General features: G+C 29.9%; 1 protein-coding gene and 2 long non-coding RNA genes across 6 annotated transcripts in view; 1 reads left to right on the top strand and 2 right to left on the bottom strand.

Annotated features, from left to right (window-relative positions):
- LOC126747486 (fasciclin-3) overlaps positions 1-21,293 on the bottom strand; it is a 630,854-nt gene that overhangs the window by 524,445 nt on the left and 85,116 nt on the right. The window lies entirely within an intron of this gene.
- Positions 13,530-21,293, top strand: part of LOC126747587 (uncharacterized) — a 28,229-nt gene continuing 20,465 nt past the window's right edge. Inside the window, exon 1 of the long non-coding RNA XR_007664269.1 lies at positions 13,530-13,745. This is a non-coding gene — a long non-coding RNA (uncharacterized LOC126747587). The remainder of the gene's footprint in view (positions 13,746-21,293) is intronic.
- On the bottom strand, positions 16,291-17,617 carry LOC126747557 (uncharacterized). 2 transcript variants are annotated; one of them, XR_007664232.1, is made up of 4 exons: positions 17,468-17,617; positions 17,049-17,210; positions 16,847-16,990; positions 16,291-16,594 (listed from the first exon to the last, which is right to left on the bottom strand). It is a non-coding gene; the product is annotated as an uncharacterized LOC126747557 (long non-coding RNA). The 2 variants fall into 2 exon arrangements; XR_007664231.1 differs by having other exon boundaries at positions 17,049-17,617.

The raw sequence follows: 21,293 nt of genomic DNA, 5'->3' as shown, positions 1-21,293 counted from the left end.
ACTGCTTGTCTAGAAATAAAAAAACGGTATAATTTCGAAGATTGTGTGCTAAGTAAGTTGCCCATCTTAACTTTAGATAGTATCAAAAAGGGCAATGAGACCACACTTTAACCGCTGATGAAATTTTTACCTCAAATTTGTGAACTTCAAAACACACATCAACTACAAAAAATTGATGACCAGTGGAGATTTTTTAGAAGTTGATGAGTTTTTTTATAAACTAAGTCAGGTAAAAGACTTTAGTGGAGAATTCATATTCCCCGATTTGTCCAAGTTTGCACTAAATGTGCTGTCACTACCGCATTCAAGTGGCAATTTTCAAAGGTGAATTTAATAAAAACTACGGCAAGAAATAGAATAATAACGGATACGTTGAATGGTCATATGTTATCTTCCCAGAAAGTTCATCTAGAACAAAACTGTTTTAGATTTAATCCTAGTGAAAAAATGTTGAGAAGTATGACGTCAGCCACACTTTATCAGAATAAAGCTGCGACATAAGAGAAAGAAACTAACGCAGAATCTGAAGACGATGACATAATTTTTGATGAATGTTTACCATATTTTAATTCAAATTTTGTAATATTTAGGAAATAAATAAATTTAAGAATATTTTCAGAATTTTTCCCCTTAAACTTTCGACTTCAAAGGTAATTAATTAAGCTTTCGATAGGTATAAATATCGACGTTCAGTATGATAATGTACGATAATTTTAATCAGGCTGTGCGATTATTCTCTTGATGACATCTAGCAACACTGCTTCGTTAACAACAGTAAAATATTAATGGGTAGCAGAGTTTATACGAGGCCGTACGAGCTGCCAAGACGAGCATCGCAGTGGTCGACCAAATGAGCTGACGACTCCAGAAATTTTAAAGAAAATTCACAAAGTGGTACTGGATGATTGTTGACTGAAAGTGCGCGAGCTAGCGGACATAGTAGGCATTTCAAAAAGTGCGGTACATCACATATTAACCGAAAATCTTGACATGAGAAAACTGGGTGCAAGATGGGTGCCGCGTTTGCTCACACTCGAGCAAAAACAGTGTCGTGAAGATGTTTCAGTTGAGTGTTTAGCGAAATTTAATAGCAACAAAGCAGAATTTTTGCGTCGTTTTATAACCATGGATGAAACATGGGTCCATCATTTCCCACCTAAGGCAAAAGAACAATGAAAACAAGGGACTCAAAAAGGAGAACCGGCTCCAAAGAACGTGAAAACCGTTTCATCTGCAGGCAAGGTCATGGCGTCGGTTTTTTGGGATGCGCGAGGGATAATTTTCATTGACTATCTTGAAAAAGGTAAAACTATCAATGGCGAGTATTATGCGAACTTATTCCAACGTTTGAGCAAAGAAATCGACGCAAAAACGGCCGCATTTGGTTAAGAAGAAAGTGTTGTTTCATCAAGACAATGCACCAGCTCCTCACAAATCCATTATTGCAATGGCCAAAATCAAAGATAATTATACTAACGAAGTTTACTATTATTTTAGTTTACTATTTCCACAATGTGTTCTATTCCAACAATGTGTTAGAAACTTTTTTCTACTCATTTCCTCAAAAGATCATTTATAATAAAATTGTTTTAAGCGTAAATCTTGCAATAATAAGTAATTTTTTGAGCTGTATGATCAGATAACACTATATGAATTAAAAAATTACATTATAACTCTTAAAAATAATACCAATACAACTTTTTGATGTAGGTGTGATTCTAGTATATTCAAGAACAGTCCTGCAACATTTGAACATTTGTAGAACGCATTATTTATAAAAGAATTTTCAGACAGACATTTTCCTGTTTTGAGCAAATTTCTAAATGTTTGATAATTTCGTTTAGAATACTTCCTAGTTTACTATTATTTTCTTTGCCAAAATTAACGAATTAAAGTTTGAATTGCTACTTTATGCACCCTATTTGCCAGATTTAGCCCTCTTCAGATTATTTTCTGTTTCCAAACTTAAAAAACTGGCTCAGTGGTCAAAGATTTTCCAACGATGAAGAAGTGATGTCTGCAGTTAATGGCTATTTCGAGGCGCAAGACAGTTCTTATTATAAAAAGGGTATCGAATACGGGAAAAGTGTATAGAGCTGAAAGGAGATTATGTTGAAAAATAAATAATTTTTTTTCCAAAATTTTCGTGTTTTCTTTCTTGGGTCGGGTACTTCTGGGACCACCCTCGTAGTGGCAAAAAAAAACATCACTAATAAGTTGCCCTCATTGGCAACTTGTTATACTTATTTGTAATAAATTGTAAAGTTTTGGCAAATAAACGTATTATTATTATTATTATTTTTAGCCTGAAAATTTTGTTTTTTCGTAAATGTTCTTTAATAAAAAAAGTACACCACTGTATTCTTCTAAAATAAATTTTATTTGACAAATCCTTGTTTAGTTTTGAGCAAATTTGTATTTTTCGATTTTTTTTAATTTGTATATCTTAGTTGGTATAATTATTGTGTTTCATACACCTTAACATATTTCTTTCTTATTTCGTTGCGTATGATATTCCATATATGGTTGATAAATATACCAAAACCAAAAATTTACTAAAAAACATATATTTAACGATAATAATAATATATGATGTGTTGCTTGGGTGTATATCCAGAAATCTTCTTTTTATACTATTAGATTAAAAAAAGTTACAACGAATGATCGTAAGTGAACACATACATCAGAAATATTCCGGTTAAAATTCGCGCAAACGATGATAAACGCGTAACATTCAAAAAGTGTCGTATCTTAAGAAGGCACCGAATGGAGTTTTCTTGTTCTATGGGAAAAACTGCGAAACTTTAGTCTATGAAATTTATATGATTTCCCAACCTGGCTGAGCGCGTATATATATATAACGGAAGAAGAAACACAAAAGTTTTCCTGCGAAACTCGTCAAATTTATGGCTCGGTACTAAAAGGTTTATTTCTGTAAAAATATTGTTTTCGGGAAAGCGGCTCTGAGCCGCTGGTTATAGCAAGTCCTGAATAACTTATAAATTGTCCTCCCGGATCCTAGGTGCATCGCTTTAAATAATAAATTGACTCAGTGCCATCTCAATAATAAATCCTTATATCGCCTTAGTGGAGGCAAACAAAAATTGTAAGTAAAAGGTGTTGATTTTATTATGACGTGCAATTTTGACAAATAATTACAATTTATTAATGTTAGCACGATTTAATCCTAAAATATATTAAGAGAAAAATTTTATTCAGTTACTTCACAGTCATCCCTTAAAACACATTTTTATGTCTCAATCTATATTCATTTATTTATATCTCGTGTCACTGAAGGATCAAATCGAAGGTAAGAAATTCATACTATAATAAAAATTCTATTAAATAGTCAAACAAATATTTATAGAAATAGAAACATTTTGATAAAAGTGATTTTTTTTAGTTTAACGAAAAGCAAAATTCGTTCTTCAAGTGTTGCATGATTGAAAAAAAATCTTATGTTTGTGTTAGTGAATTATTAACTTAATATTATTAACTTAATGGTAATGTTTTTATAATTATTTTTTTAATGTAAGTAACAATCAGACATTATTGATGGTAATAAAACTTAATTGAAATCCATTTAGATTAAAAAAAATGTTCACATTATAATTTTAAGTACCTAGACCTACCTAGTTTACCTACTTTAAAAACTTTTAACCCAATTAGTGAAAAAGTCCAAATAAACTTTCTAATTAAAACATCAACCAAACTACTTAAAAAAATCCCCGTCATTTTTTCCTATTCTCGAAAAAAACTTTAACTGAAACGTTAAGCGTTAGACAAAGTTTCCTTGGGCAGCTTTCACGTGAAACGGGGGAGGCGCGCACACCACTTATATTCTAATTTACCTCGTTTTTCAGGCGGCAAATTCGCCTTTTAAGAAAACAACAACAACTCGTTCTTTCTTAATACCCAACTTGTTTTGTTGCCAACTTTCTTTAGATTTTGTTTCGGCGTCAAAAAGGTCGCTGTTTTTGATTTATGTCTCAAAGTTTCCAAGGGAGAAAATTACTTTTGGAAATTATAAACTTATTGGCAATCTAGATATTGTTTTAAAAAAACTTCTTTTAGTCAGTAATGTTGATGGTATTTTTAATTTTGTACCTTATCAGATGCTAGTTTCACAGTTTATCTGGACCATAATCATTAAAACCAGTATTTTTTGAATCTTGGTTAAATTCAATCTATAACTCACCAAACCTACATTTATTTGGTAATATTGGCTCTTCAATGTTAGTATCTAAATCAGTAGAAGAACAGCAAATGTTACTAGTAAATGAGATAGCTTCTTACCTTAAATGTGTTGTCTGAGACATTGAGATTATTCCTATGAGTGCGATTTTAATTTATTCTAAGTGAATCTCATGACTCTCCACAATTAACAACATCCAGCTTAACAAAATAAATATCTAAATATAAAGCAGCTTTTTAGAAAATTCTCATCAAATCTCGTAATAATCTGGTTGGATTTTACAGTTTTTGCTTTCCCTTTTTACTCCCTCGATTTCGGTTCCAAGCAATATAATTGAATTTGACGTTCTGCAGACTCAAACTCATTAATAAGAATTATCTTGGGTGTTGATTTCTTTACTGCTTCAGCTGCATCTCAGTTGATCTTTTTACCAAACATCACACCAAGATACCATGGTTGCACCGAGAGAATTTCCCATTAAAACCACACGATCTAGTTGTTTTTTCTAGAGATGGATAAAATTACATTGTATTGTCCCCATATTAAAATATTAGTGGTTTCTTGGATCGAGTTCTATGCAGATGCGTGCTATAAAGAGGGAAGCTTTGGCGTTAAAAGGCAATGGGTAGTATAGTCGTAATATTCTCACTTGAATGACGATAAAAATAATGACAGAAAGACCGATAGTCCGGGGCCAGTTTTAAACTTAAACTGTTTTTCCTAGAATTATCTCGAGATCGCGGTACACCGGCAGCATACTACACGGCGTTTTTTTTTTTAATTTCTCAATTTTCGGCTGATTACCATAAAATTATGACAGCGGCATTATTTGAAAAAAATAGTTTGGATAACATTCAAGAATTTGAAATAATATAGGATGAAAAAACGAGATATTATAACTTTTATGAACTTGTTAAATATAATTAAAGATTATAACTTAAAAAAACGAATTAGTATCTTATTGACAATATCACCTAAAGATGTGGGCATACTGTTTTAAGAATGCCTTCATATTATTGTGTCTCTAATCCGATCGAATCAGTTTGGGCTAAATTTAAAACAGCAGCTTCGAAAGTGTAACATTGAGTGCGGTAGCTATTGACAACATACGCCAAGCTATTGCAGAATTCGACAGTGATGTACGGAAAAATTGGATTGGAACGCGTAATTAAAACAGAAAGCGAATATGCGGTTCTCTCAAATCTACCCACATCCCAACATAAAAATTCAGCCTGCCGATGATGACTCTAGTTCTAAAGAAAGTCTTTTAGTATATTAAATATTCCCAACCAACACACGATATTTTTAGTAAAGAGCAGTAAGATTAGCAGTTTTCGTGCTAGACAAATTTGTAAATTTTGTAAATTTTTTTGCAAATTTGTTTCATGAGATATAGAAAATAGGCTCATTAAAAGTTTTAAGTATGGTATATTGTATACTATTTAAAGACGTTTATAAAATGCGTTTAATAAAATGATTTTTTTTTTTAATTACTTTACTACCAATGTAGATATTTTTTTTTCGCAGATGTGTTTTAAGTATCAGGAGGTATTTTTCGACGTACAGGGTGTCCCAAATTCGAGGATGACCATTGGAATCTCGGAAACCGTAAGAGTTACAAGGTCGGTTAAATCGAGACAAAGTTGTGCAATTGAGAGCTTAATAAAATTACGTTTAAAAAATTTTAAAATTCCGGATACTTAAAAAAATCGAAAATTGTCAACATCGAAAAACTAAAAACAGTTTTTCATTGCCACTTTTTATGTCCTACAACATGACGCAAAAAAAAATTATCCAACGTTTCGTTTTTTTCCGATCATCATCAACTTTATTTTTTCTTATGAGCGTCATATTGGATTTTCTCATTTTTAAAAAGTATTTTTAACTGCCTTTAAAATGAGGTATCGCACTTGCATGTCCGATAACTCCTTCTAGTACTTCCCATAAGAACTCCATGAGTGCAAGAAAGAAAGTTATATCAATGGGATTTCCAAATAAATTGATTTTATATAAACTGAAGCTATAAAATACTCTGTATTTGATATGTATATGATTATCATGTTGTAGAGCAAAAAAAGTGGCAATGAAAAACCGTTTTTAGTTTTCCGATACCATTTTACCAACTCTTACGGTTTCCGAGATCCCAATGGTCACCATTGAATTTGGGACACCCTGTACCATGAAAAGAATTAATTCTTATCAATGGCGTCCATAAGGGATTTATAGTAAATATTATGATTATTATTAATTATGAATAAAGAAAAAGTACTTTAGTGCAATTTTCTAAAATAAATGTTTTTTAAATCCTTGATTAGTTTTGAGCAAATTTACATTCTTGAGTTTTCTTTATTTGTATCCTATTTGTTGTAATTATTGTTTAATACACGTTAATGCATTTCCCATTTTTTCTAGATTTCTCTGTGTATGATATTCCATTCCGAGACATATATTTAACGATAATAATATATGATGGGTTGCCTGGGTAACCTAGTTCGATTTAAAAACAGCATTTAATAATCCCTTTTAAATTTAAATTTATTATATCAAAAAAGGTGTCGCCGATAAAGGATTACGTATCAACAAAAAAGACTTAACATGCCAACCACAAATATATTCTTTTTTATATCAAAGTGACATATACTTTAGAGAAAATGTCTTTTTAATTTCGGTCTGTTAGATTATACCTAATGACAAAAAAATGATTGGAGTGTATTATGGAAGATACATACTACAGACATTAATGGAATATTGATTGATTTAAATTGTATTTACCATAATATTATGTTTAACCAACAAATAACCTAAAATAATTTATGACCTACACATTTAAAATAATGATATCAGTTTTAAATGTTGATGTTATAATTGGAGTGATTAACTTCTTAACAAAATGCCGATAATTCAGAACATGACTAAAAAAGGAGAGAGGGAGACAAACAATAATTAAATTGAAAAAAAAATAGACGAAAGAGAAATTTTGAAGATCTAAATGCGGTGAAATAAATGCAAAGTTTTCAATCATAATCATAATCATTTCATCAATATCATCAACCTACGAGACATTGCCTCTAGTTTACAAGCAAGGTAGTGCTGAAGTGCTATATAATGTAGCGATAACACCAAGATATCAGCTGACTCTCCGTCATTCTCGAATGATACAAATGATACATCGCACGACGTCTCGAGGATTAACGAGAATCTTAGTCAAGTTGATCATGTTTAGCGATGTAAATGTGTGAATAAATTAGTTGACTATTCTTGATTGTTTTAATTTAAGTTAAGGTTTTTTTTCATGATTTAATCAAATCATAGCTTTAGGTCATTTATCATTAATGTACTTTTAAATAGTCGCCTGCATTTAACTCCTAGGTGGTAAAAGAGTCTGGCTATATTACAGTATTTTAGGTTTTTTTTTGTTGTTTTGGCAGAATAAAGACATAATACCTATGTGCCTATCTATATATAGTTATAGGTAGATAGATGAAATTACTATTTTTTTATTTCCTTTAAAGAATTTTGAAATTTATTTAGATATTTATATCTATGTATAAAGTTAATGTTGTCTGTCCCTAAAATTTGGTTGATTATTTTTTTTTGTTTTACTCTAATGCAACTTTGTTTTTTTTGCTATTTGATTAATGTCAAATACTTATTATAAATTGCCTAATGACCATGCCCAAAGGGAACAATCATGATTTCGTTAATCGAAATCAACACGATTAAAAAGAACATATTTGTTTGTTCAGATCACATCTTATATTTTAATGTACATTATTCTAGGGTAAAATCAAAATGATATTATAGATACGGAGGGGTATACCCGAAAAATGAAAAATCCCAAACTTTGGAGGTCTCGGACTTCTATAAGCACTATCGGAAAAATTCCAACGGTTTTGTCTTAGTTTTGTCATTCTGAATTCAACGAGACCATCCGCGTTAGTTATACCTTTTGGTTTTTAACTAAAAACACGCAATATTATTTTTTTTCTTGAAAACCGTTAGAGATACGTATAAGGATGTATGATTAAAAAAGACTTAAAATGAAGCAGGGAATCAAAATATCTAAAAATATAAAGGGTGTTCTATTTAAAAATTCAAAGGTGTTTCCATTTTTCTATATAAGCGGCAACGCTGCAGTGTCGAAAATAATTTGTAGCGATCGAGCATTGTCTTTTACTGTAGCTTTCAAATTTTCAGAATAATGCTACGTTTGGTTTTTCATATAATTATGGCGGGTAAAAATAATTTGCTGACCAAAAATCAAAATGTGCTACCAAAGCTATTTATCATCAAAAACTATGCGAAATCGATAACTGATGTTACTATACATATAAGTGCTTGCTACCAAAAAATAATTGAAGTAGCACCCCTCTAAGGGGTAGTTTGTTCTTGTCAATTTCTGATAAAAACGTGCTACCAAAGCTATTTACCGCCGGAAACTATTCAAAATCGATAACTGATGTTACTATATATATAAGTACTTGCTACCAAAAAATAATTGAAATAGCACCCCTCCAAGGGGTAGTTTGTATTTGTCAATTTCTAATAAAACTACCAAAGCTACTTACCGTCGAAAACTATTCAAAATCGATAACTGATGTTACTATACATATGAGTGCTTGCTACCAAAAAATAATTGAAATAGCACCCCTCTAAGGGGTAGTTTGTTCTTCACAATTATTACTAAAAACGTGCTATTAAAGTATCCTACAGTCGGAAACTATTCAAACTTGGTATCTATTATAATATGTATAAATGCTCTCTACCAGAATATCATAATAGAAGTTGCACGCCAGCAGGGAATGGTTTATCTTTGACAATTTTCATTAGCTACCTAAACTATAAAACTTGCTTCCTATTTACCTTAAGGGACTATTTAATCATGATTTTTAATTTTTGTTGTTGTTGTTGGGCATTAGAAAATTTGAAGAAGTAAAATAAACGCAATATAAATTTTCTGGTACGTAATTTATAATATATTAACATTTCCTGGTATAATATGTATTTTATTTGTTATGCGAGTATTAAAACTAACCAATTATGTTTATGAATCCTAACATGTTGAACAGATAAGTTGTTTGGGCTTTTGTTGAAGACCTATGCAGTTGTGGTGGTACCAATGATAGCATTTCATACACAAGATCATCTCTTCAAAAATATTGGGACACTTGGCTGCACCAATATGACAGAAACCGGCCGTATCCTCATCCCAATAATTAACTGATACACACTGTAGAAATTGTAATGATGTCATCAGAGATTTTTAGCTTAGGTAAGGTAGTTGGTTGTTTTCCTTTATGATAATGTTTCCTTTAAACCCTGCTGTACCTTTCTCTACTACACTCTTAAAAATAGGTGAATAAAAATTCAACAATTGTATAGATTTTACAAACAATTTGATTCTGGAAATGGTACAGAATCAATTTGTGTAGAATTTCTCTATGCTATTGTGTTTAAACAACTGTGGTTCTATAATCCACAAATTGTGTATCAATTTGATTTATTTTATTGTATGTATAGTACACTATTTGTGTACTTAAATTCGACAATATTTTATATTTATTTAATATAATTGTTCAGTAAAAAAGCACAATTTGTGCATTTTAAATACACACGTTAGTGTAGTTTGTTTTAACAATATATTTTATTTTCTTTCATTTCAACTATTAAATTTTATTACAAATTGTGTATAATATTACTATATATTGTTTTATAAATTTAAATATAGTGTAGGTTACTTATTTTAGGTTTGTATATCAAATTAACATAAGAACTGGAGTTTTTTATTACAATGTTTTGTATTTATATTCATAAAAAATTTAAAAATAATCAATATATTTGTATAAAAAAAATAAAGAAATTGTTTAAAAATTTAAAATACATTTTAGAGAATTTCGTCATAAATCTGTGTAATAATAAATTCTAGTGCGCCTGGGAAAAACAGGATAAAAAAAAAGCTGTTTTTTTATTTTAACAATTTATTTAATTGTATGAAATATTTTCGAAAATTCCACCATTAATACATTAGAGCAATGTATTAAATCTTTTCTTCAATCGTTTCAAACCTAAGTTTTTTCCATAGATATTTTACACTGTCTCCTTTATAGCTCCATGTAAGTTTAGGGGATCTTGGTGGACACGATATTTCTACAGGAGCCTTCCTGCCTATCCAATAAAAAAAATCTTAATTATTTGTTTTAATATTAATAGCCTAGCTAATTTTTAGGAAAATTTTAAAATTTAATTTTAAAAGGTTTTTAGTTTGTTGATAATAGTTTAGTTACCATAGAGAGTGTGAGAGCTAGTGGCTGCCCACAGTGAGTAGGTATATGTAGGTATAGGTGTTCAAATTTCCTTACAATACTACTACAGGACTTGAAAAGGACGGTACAGGACTGTCAGACAGTGCTATGATTAAGTAGATACCATTTTGTAATACAAATTGAAATACAAATGCAATAAAGGTTACAAATTTAACCGGCCTCTACATTAAAATTGGATATTCTATAAGTAAAGTTATCAGTTATCACTGAACAGCTACCTGTCTAAACATCAAAATATCCAGTAAATTCCAAAGTATACAATAAATGCAAAAAAAAATATGGTGCTTACCTAATTACCTACCTACAAACTGCTCCTGGAGTTGGTCCAATAAACCCCACTCCTTAAGTTTATCTTCAACGAATATATTCATTTTTTTTCTTATGCAATTTTAACACTTAACAAAACGAAAAAACCTTAGAACAAATTAATGCGGGCCGATTGATTGAAGTACTGAAAAATGAACAGTTGAACACCTGTGGCACTGGGAATTATAGCAATGCTGCCATCAAATGTATCTTAAAGATTACACCGCCAATTAAAAAAGTTACGTTTCCTTTTTCCCTACGCGTGTTATTACGATATTATTTAAATAAATAAAATTAGAACTTATGATGATTGGGCTTATTTTTAAATATCCTATTAAATTATTTTCAATTAACAACGTTATGTCAACTGCAAATTTTGATGCATATCTTTACAACTGTTTAATATTGAATCTGGCAACATTGACGCTAACAACGAAGTTCTAGCGGCAAAGGCAAGGGCGTCGGGCGCGTCCTCCTTTATACACAATTGTGTATTATAACTACACAATACATAGTGTAAAATTCTATAATTGTGAAGGGCTATTAGCAAGAATCTTTTTTATTCTACACAATTGTGAATAAAATCAAAACAAGCCAGAATAAAAAAATAATTAAAAATTGTAGTAAAAATATACTTGGTTATTAGATTTTTTACCAAACTGCATTGGATTTAAAAAAAAAATGTGGAATATTTATACACATTATCTTAATAATTAATATCCACTTATATTGTATTAATTTAATATGCAATAATTGTATGAAATATACACATTAAAACATATACAAAATGCCTGAGAATTTTTATACAGGACTGTGAGATATTATCTAACAATTGTGTATTAAAATTAAACATTTTTTTTTTACACAACAAAATGTGAAAAAATCCATCGGGATTTTTCTGTGTGTATATTTTTATCATAAGCAAAGGTACGGAAATTTGAAGTTGTAGTGTAAAATAAATCAGTTAGTTGTTTTTTAATGTGAATTCTGTAATTGTTGATTTCTCGAGATTGATGGTATGCTAAAACCTTGGAAGATCCGGTAATTATGAGTTCAGACAGAAGAATGACATAAGCGCCACAGTCATATGAGTTATACTGAACAGGTAAATCTGTTGGCCGGTAGAGATTCCAATTTTCGGATAAACTTATGTGCTTTTGTTGATGAACGAACTTTAGTACTTCCATGACGAAGATAATTTCATTGCGACATACTATATCACTTCTTATATTATTTAAGCATAGTATAGTATTGAACTGTTTCAGCACCACTATCAAAACAAAATGTTCATTTTTACAAACCGAAATTAATAAAATATCCTTTTCGTAAAGTCCAAATTTTAGAAAATAATTTGCAGCAGTCTTGAAACTATTATTATCTGATTCTAAGAAATTAACTAAATATCTTTCCACTGGAAAGATATCAACCGATGCTTTTATCTTTTTTTCGTTTACTAGAAAAGTTAAATAAGCTAGAAGCTAAATAAACATCAATTATCACATCTGACAAATAAAGGTCTTTGAAGTTTACACCTCCTTCATCTTTCACAAGACATTCTAAATCCTTAGGATATATCTGTCTACCATAGATGATGCACTGTTTATTATTCTCAAATTTAAATGTTTTTGTAACATTCAAATCTGAAGCCATTTCTCGAGAACATTAAATAAAATACAAGAATAAAGAATTTACTGACTCTGTAAAAGATAAGAGGTTAAAATGTACTCACCGAGAGTAAAACTTTAAAAAAAGCCCTCTCGCTTTCCTCTCATATACTCCCATTTACATATTGAATTTATTGATTATATTATTATTTAGTAATCTAGTACTCTTCTTTCTCTAACAACTAGCTAGTGTCACCTAAAATAGTATGAGGGCTTCCCCCTGAACGCCTAACTGCCGCTAAACAGTCTAGCATCAGTAGCATCCCACCGAACAAAACTACCACTTAGAGGGTCGCTATTTCAATTATTTTTTGGTAGCAAGCACTTATATGTATAGTAACATCAGTTATCGATTTTGAATAGTTTCCGGCGGTAACTAGTTTTGGTAGCACGTTTTTATCAGAAATTGACAAGAATAAACTACCCCTTAGAGGGGTGATACTTCAAATTGTTTTTTGGTAGCAGGCTGTCATACATATACTGCTATTAGATATTAAGTTTGAACAGTTTCTCTCTGTAAATAGCTTTGGTAGCACGCTTTTATTCTTGGTCAGTAAATTACACACCACCAATTATGGCTAACGTACCAACGGTCGTCAATCATCCAGTATAATAAACTCTCATACATACTAAGCGACGAAATGCAACGTTGCCGCATCATACACTCATTAAATATAAGATTATCAAAAACGCATTAGAAATACCGTGAAAAATAATTGGATTATTGAAGAATGCGGTTCTATTGGCAACGTTATCGCCGGTTTCACGGTTTAGAGCAAATAATTCTCGGCGAATCCTTAAACGGGGGTCCGAGCCAATTTGAAATAATTGAAATATCTAAAATATGCCCGGCACTTTCGCCAACTCGTTTACGATAATTTTAAATAGCATATTAGATGCGGTTTTGTCGCGTTGAAATATACGCCTTCGCCAATCTATTAGCATTATTATTTCAAATTATTCTAGATATATTATGTAGGTTTTTGCTTGACGATGATGAGTCACTCGCCTGGAATGTATGCGTTATGTGATTTTATTTATTTATTGAATGTAAATAGTAACTTTGTGGGTGTTTAGTGCGTATTTGGACGGGCGGTTTTGTTTGTTTTATTCGCGGGCAATTTTGCGTTATAGCAAGATGAATACGGTGTAAGTGTCTTTGTGATTTACTTTTATGGACTGGTTTAAGTTAGTTGGGTTTAGTTACAGTTTATTTCTTAGTCTAGAGGCTATATAAATAATATCTTGAATTAAAAGGTTTGTAAAGCTATTACAGGCTTTAGGGATTTTAAGAAGTAAATGCCTTTGGTTAATCATTAATTTCTTTAAAAACGTTTAGTTAAGGCATTGGGCGAGATATTTTTGATTATTCTTAAAATAAAACTTTGTTTTCGGTAAAGGTCTAGTATAGTAACTTTTCTGGAAAAAGTTCCTAAAAAATTATTGACCTACCCACAAGACAATAACCAACCTAACCCATCTCAACCCAACTATAAAAGCATCGAAAAACGATTGCTGACCCTATTTTCCCTATTTTGTGATTTACTTTAATTTAAAATTAATCTTTAAAAAAAATGTATCACCCTGTATCTTGAAAACTGTGCATTTCCGGATCCATGTTTATAGAAACTTTTTCTCATATTTTTTTACAAGAAATCACCCATTGAAATATCTCCGTCAATTTTTCGAGCACCCTTTATATAAAAATTGTTTTTAAAAAGACCAAGTTTGGTTTACCTCTTATGGAAAATGACCTACATTTTTAAGTGATAAAAGTTAAATTAAAACTAAATCGAAAGAAAGTTCTGTCGTTTTTTCGGACCCCATAATTGGAATATATTTTTTACACCGTGCATCATATTTTCCACATGTATGAATAAGGTTTTTCCCTATACAGGGGGTGGTAGGAGCTCATGAATTTAAATTTAACCTATTCTGCTGAAAACTTTTTATGACCCAAGCGGGAGACTTATCTCTCCAACAAACCCGGGGTGGTTGTACTTTTTATTGGGGGACTTTCGGGCCAACAACTCTGTTATTTTATAATATTTCATGCGAAGAAAATTGTGTTAAGTTGATTACATTAAATTGCAGGAGTTTTAATGTACCTATTTACCAACGGGGGGAGGGGGAGGGGTCATACCGAAAATAAGATAAGCCAAAAGTTTTTATAACAAAGCAATTAAAAACTTTGGATGGAGTTTTTATTAGCGTAAAATGTTTAAGAAAACTTTGGTTTGTTAAAATTCTGTAACACTTAGGTGATAAAACATTCGTTACCTAGCAATAATTTTTGTTAGAAAAACAGGCCTACAGGGGACTCACAAACGGTATAATAAGGAAACTTTTCTTTTTATTGTATAAAGTCAGTTATCTTGAAACTTTCAGGGCTGTAAAAACTTTTAGTCCATCCCATGACGCCTTCCCTTCGCACACGTAAAGTACGTAAACATTTAGAAAGATGTAAGTTTCTGAAGTGAAAAAGTTCTAAATTACTTTATTGCCTTCCTCACTCTGTTTGACAAGATTAATCGAAAGAGTTATTAATTTCGGGAATTTAAGGAATAAGTTGGCCTGAATGATAAATTGTAACAGATTGATTCTTAAAAGTAACACTTGTAGAATAGATGCAAATTCGACGATTCCCCAACACTATTTTCTTCCCTTCTTCCAGAGTAAGGTTCGTCATTGTAAAAAATGTTTGGCTGAAAGTAGATCCATCGTATTTCACTTTTAAAAGTTCAAGTGTTTTGGAGCCCTTGATCCCATTTTTCACACAAAATTTAACGCAAACTCTTTGATCCATGTTTTGACTACAGAAAATCGTGGGGCAGACAAATGCCTCTTACAAACAATTTAAACATGCTAAACAGCTAAAATTTCGGACATATGGTCGACAAATGTACCATTCGACCTTAGAACATTGAAAGGCTAGAAGTAGCATGCCGTGGAACTATGGGCAGGTTTGTTTGCTTGCAACATCTCTGATGCAATGATGCCAAGTGCTTATAGAGAAATGGCAAAAATCACTTTATAATATCATAAAAATTTTCAGTTGTTTCCGAAGGCACAAAACAATACTACTGCTCCCCTTTAATAAAATATCAAGCATTTTTAAAAATAAATTTGATAAGATACTCTATATCGAAGTCAATATAAGTTAAGTAAATGAAAATAAAGTACGAAGAAACGAGAAAACGGTAATGGCATCGCAACGCCGCTCGATCGCATTGTTTATGTCACAGATACAAGCACTCTTTACCAGTGACGTCGTCAACAAATATTTACCTGATAAATTTTTATTAATTAATAATTAAAGAGTTTGAGTATAAGTAATATTACCATTTATGAGCTATTTATGTGTTTTTTTTTAATGGACTTCATTAGAGGAAGGTCCTAATGAAAGGCAGCATTTTTATGGAAATTAAATATTTTATTAATATAATATTATAGATTTCTTAATAAATCATGTTTTAAGACACAAATTTTTAACATTTTGCAAAATTTTATTGTTATTGTTATATTGGACAAAACTCACTTACTTACATCACATAATATATACTTCTATGCTGCTGACTTTTTCAAAGGGACAGTATTGCTTCAGCGGAAAAAGTTAAAACTACAAGGATGTTCAAATTGTGAAGGAGTTGCAGGTTTTTTGTAGGTTATAAGATTTTTATTATGAGTATTTAGCCTGTATAATGGTTTTGAGACATTTAATAGTGACCTATATAATACCTAAGACCAAATATTATATCATATTAATTTATACTAAAAAACAAAGCTAAGAATAAAGACTATGTACAATAGATTAGATTAGAGAGTTTATTAGTAGTAATATACAAACAAGTGCTTTTACAAGTCAAATAAAATATGTAGTATGTTGGGCTTTTCCATAAAATCATGTTATTATTTCATGTAAGTATTTTAATAATGACTTGAGACATCTAATTCAATTTCTTTGGCGCAAATTTGCTTGTTGCAATCATCGAATTTTAATTTTTTGTTCTTTATTTTTTTTCCATAATCTGGTGACAAGTGATTAAGCTCTTGAAACGGTGGAATCATCAGTGCTTAGGTCCTCAGGATATCATTTTGATTTTACCCTAGAATAATATACATAAAAATATAGTATTACCAAAATTAAAAAGAAAAAATTAAAAAAATGTATTATGATAATCCAAGTGATCAATAAAATGTATGTTATTATAGAGAATCTTTGTAATGTCATACATTTGATTAATTGCATTTAACTAAACAAATATAATACAATAAAATACCATATCACTTTTAAATAAGATATATAGAATAGGATGATATGGCATAAAACTAGTAGTCTATTTTGAGTGTATTTATACCTTTTCCTTGGCAGAGTCAGGGAATGTGTAGCAGTTAAACAAAAACGGCTTGGATGAGAAATAGTAATTGTTGACCTAGACTCCACGGTTACTGTAGAACTATAATTCTCAGATGCAGTTATTGTTGATGATGAATGATCAGATCTGTAATTATACAAAATTTGGTGTATCAAGAATATTAATCTATTTTAATTATCCATACGTGTCTATATTAGCTTCACTGTTTGTACTATATACCATTTTGAAAGCTAAAGAAGTTTTTGCACTCTTCAGGAAAGCTACCCCTGTAGCTTTGAAGGGTAAATCACTTGGTAAATTAACTGAATTATTGGCTGCTGTGTTTTTAACCAGTGCATCAGAAATCCTAGTAAAAAAATAGTTTTACACACATACCTAATTTAATAAGTATTAGGTATAAATAAATCTTATATGAGTAACACTAATACTTTTTGTGAAGAAGCTGTATGTTTTAAAACATAGCCCAAGCACAAGTTTTAAAAGGTTGTTTTTTTAGCTTACATAATGTAGTAAATAAAAGCATGCAAACCTTTATCAATAATTCTAAGGTAAAATATACTCATACCTATAAATATACTAGAAAAATATATTTAAAAAAATTACCTTTGAGGTAGAGCTGATTTTTTTAATAAAGTCTGGCTACTGATAATATTATCTCCCTTATATCACTTCTAAGGATGTGATCTGAACAAACAAATATGTTCTTTTTAAATGTGTTGATTTCCATTAATGAAACCCATTGTTCCCTTTGGGCATAATCATTGGTCAATCTATAATAAGTATTTGATATTTAATCAAAAAGCAGAAAAAAATTACAGTAATAAATTAATATGTGGTGCCAATTACTATATATATTATTGTAAGTTGCAATAAGGTAAAACAAAAAAAATTATGGAACAAATTTTAAAGAAAGACAAAATTAACTTTATACATAGATATCAAACTATATATAGATAGGTACATAGGTATTATGCATTTTTTCTGCCAAAACAACAAAAAAACCATAAAATCCTGTAATAAAACCAGGCACAAAATTCTAGTTTTATATCTTTTATAGCCTATTAATAGATGAATATGTTCAAAAAAATATTTAGATTTAAAAATATAAATATGTTGGTATTTTACGCACACTTTCACATTCAAATTTTTATTAGGTTTATATCTATAAGATCCCCTATTCTACGTTTATGATGATGGTTACCCCATGATGTGATGTTATGAAAGTATCGGTACTTACTTGTGAAAAGATCGGCTTGAATCACGTTTTTATCATGATGCGACACAAACGACACAAGTTTTTGCCATCCTAGCAATTTAAAAAAACACTAAAACGTGGCCTTTTTTCCTTTTTAAACCAAAAATTAAAGAAAATACACGAATCCCGAATATAAACAAAAAGCCGTTTGACAGATGACACAACGCGTATGGTTTAGGCGCTTAAGCTCCGGAAGCGACAACATCGCTTCAAATTTTTTAGAAGCAGTTTTAGGGATAAGAATGTTAATAATTTTGTTTTTTTTGCTTAAGGATATTATATTTATTCTTAAAATAGGTTAATTGTAGTATTTATACTTTTTATTTTAAATTTTCCTATAAAATATAACAGAAATAAGTTACATTAACGTTATAATGTTTGTTAAAATATAGCTAAAAATTTCCTCCGTTGGAAATTTGTGTCGACTTGACAACAGAGAATCAGCACATATGTTTGTAAATAAAACACCCCTCTTGCCCCTGTGCACATGTTGGACTCAAACAAAGTTGTTGTTTACTAATTCTAGCCTTTCAATGTTCTAAGCATTCGACCAAATAAAATAATCGAAGATTGAACGGTTGTAGTCCGTTTAATTTGAAAATTCACCTTACTTGAATTATTTGTTTTGAATTTCTAATTGATGACGAAACAAGGTAGAAATAGAAATTATCTATAAATATAATATTCAATAAAAGAATACAAATTATAGTCCTGTAAAAAGTAGTATAAATTTAGGTAAAATAATTTTTTTATTTGATGCTAATCTAGTCATATAAATAAATATTACTAGTATACCTCCAATTATAGTTAAAAAAATAATTTATCTAAATCAGTAATTAATGTAAAATATTCTTGAAAATATACATATTAGAATTGTTTGCGTTAAAAGTACATCTCTTTAATATAGAGGGTGGTTTATAAAAAACATATAATAGAGAATAAAAAGTTTAAAATCAAAATGGGAAATTGCAATAACAGAAAATAGTTTATGTAAAATATTAATTTTCCAGGTTAATAAAAGAGGGTTCTCTTTTCCTGAAGTCTGAACTCCTGAAGAAAAATCTTATTAATAATAATAATAATAATAATAAATACCTTCATATTACGAAGATAGTTACAAAAGTTATTATCCAAAATTGCGGCGAGATCTAGCCTGGGGCTACTCTATCTAACCACACTGCTAACTTAACATACGAAAGCATAACAATGTAAATAATAAATAAATTGAATAAGTTTTAAACATTATGAAGAACATACAGAAAAAAAAATAAATAAGAAGAGAAGCCTAAAATAGAAGTTTGCTTACATCACATGACGTAATTAATTATTAAAATAATTATAATTATATCTAGTTTATAAAAGAAAGAAAAAAGTAATAAGTAAGTAATTAGTGATATAACTTAAAATTAAATGAAATATATTTTTTATATTTTAGTTATTAGTTCGCAGTGTTAGAAAAGTAAGAATTGACAGCTTTTCGAAATAAGACAGCCGAGGTTTTAGCTTTAAGATTATTTGGCAATGAATTATATACCTTAACCGCACTATAACTGAAAGACCCTTGGAATTTAAAAGTTCTATATGATTTGGTATCAAAAGGTTTGCAGAGTGGCGCATTTCACGGCCATGTATGCTGTTACGACTGGATAATTTGTCATATAGATAGATATTGGGGAAGTTTATTATGGAGTACCTTATAAACAAGAACAGCCATATTGATTTTATAACGTTCATCCAAATTCAACCAGCCAGAGGCAAAAAATAACGGGGTGACGTGATCAAATTTTCTTCTATCGTAGCAAAACTTTAGGTAAGCATTTTGTAGCTTTTGTAGGCTTAACTTGTCCTTTTGAGCAAGAGCTGGCTAGAAGAGTACATTTAAATTCACATGATAAGATTTAGGCATTCCAAAAAGTAATAGTTTAGATTTAGTACCGTTGAGAGCCAGCCCATGAAAATTAGACACCTGTACAATTTGATTTAAATTACGGTATTAATGCGTGGTAAGCCAGTATTTAGTTCATTTATCCGAAAAGCTGAGTAGAGTTGGACGTCATCTGCATATTGGTGAGACTTGCAGTTATGCAGGAATTCAGAAAAATCACAAGTATAAATCGAAAATAGTAGTGGCCCCAAAATGCTGCCTTGAGGAACTCCCTGATTAATATTTAAATATTCTGAAAAGGTGGAACTTAAGCGCACTCTTTGCTTTCTATTACTTAAGTAATCACAAAGTAGACTCAGCGCCGACTCGTGAAATCCAAAATATTTTAGTTTGGTAATGAAGAAGAGAGTGATCCAGAGTATGAAATTATATTACTGGTATACAAGACCAATATTTTTATTAAATTATCAAAACAATGCTAATATATTATATTTATTTTTTAATTTTATTATTCTTTTCAGGAATTTTAAATTTTGTGTTAAAAAATATTAGCCATTTTCTTTTAATATTACTAAGATTAGAATTTATTGTTTTTGTCTTTGTATGTATTTATATTTATAAATTTTTCTTTTTATAATTTTAAGTATTATTAGCGATATTTTTTTATCATTAAGAGTTTGCGAAAGAGCTTTAGCTCGTGCTTTTGGTAATGATAAAATTTTGCTTATAGATAATTTATGGTAATAATTATAGGCCTAATTTTTTTGGATTCCTTTAGTTTTTATTGCTGATTTTTGGTTAGTTACTCATTTTTTTTATTGCGAGATTTGCTATAATAATAAAATTAAATTTTAAATTTGAAATTTTATCTTTATCTTAACTTAAAGAGTTACATTTATCTTTATATATCATTTTTATTAATTTTATTGAGATTCTGAGTTTGTGCTTTAATAATTTTAGCGAGAGAAAATGTGTACAAGGAGAATTATTATTGAAAATTATTTTTATGTGTAATAGTTTCATTGATGCTGAGTTTATATCTTACTTTTTTTTTATTAAATTTCTTTATTTCTTGAAATAAGTTTAATTCCAGCCACCAGCAAACAATTTGCTATAAGGCTTTGTCAAATCTGACGTACGGCCGAATACAAGAATTTTTTTTTTCGTTTTATCAATCTCACAACCATACATTTAAAGTAAGACACGTTAACATTACTTTTTTATCTACATTTTTATTTAATATATTTCTCGTCGATTAAATAATTCATACTTGTTTTCAAATATGGATT

This window comes from Anthonomus grandis, chromosome 2 (genome assembly GCF_022605725.1).
Source record: "Anthonomus grandis grandis chromosome 2, icAntGran1.3, whole genome shotgun sequence".
Taxonomy (NCBI): domain Eukaryota; kingdom Metazoa; phylum Arthropoda; class Insecta; order Coleoptera; family Curculionidae; genus Anthonomus; species Anthonomus grandis.
The sequence above is the reverse complement of the archived record's forward strand: the minus strand, read 5'-3'. Positions and strand labels throughout refer to the sequence as shown.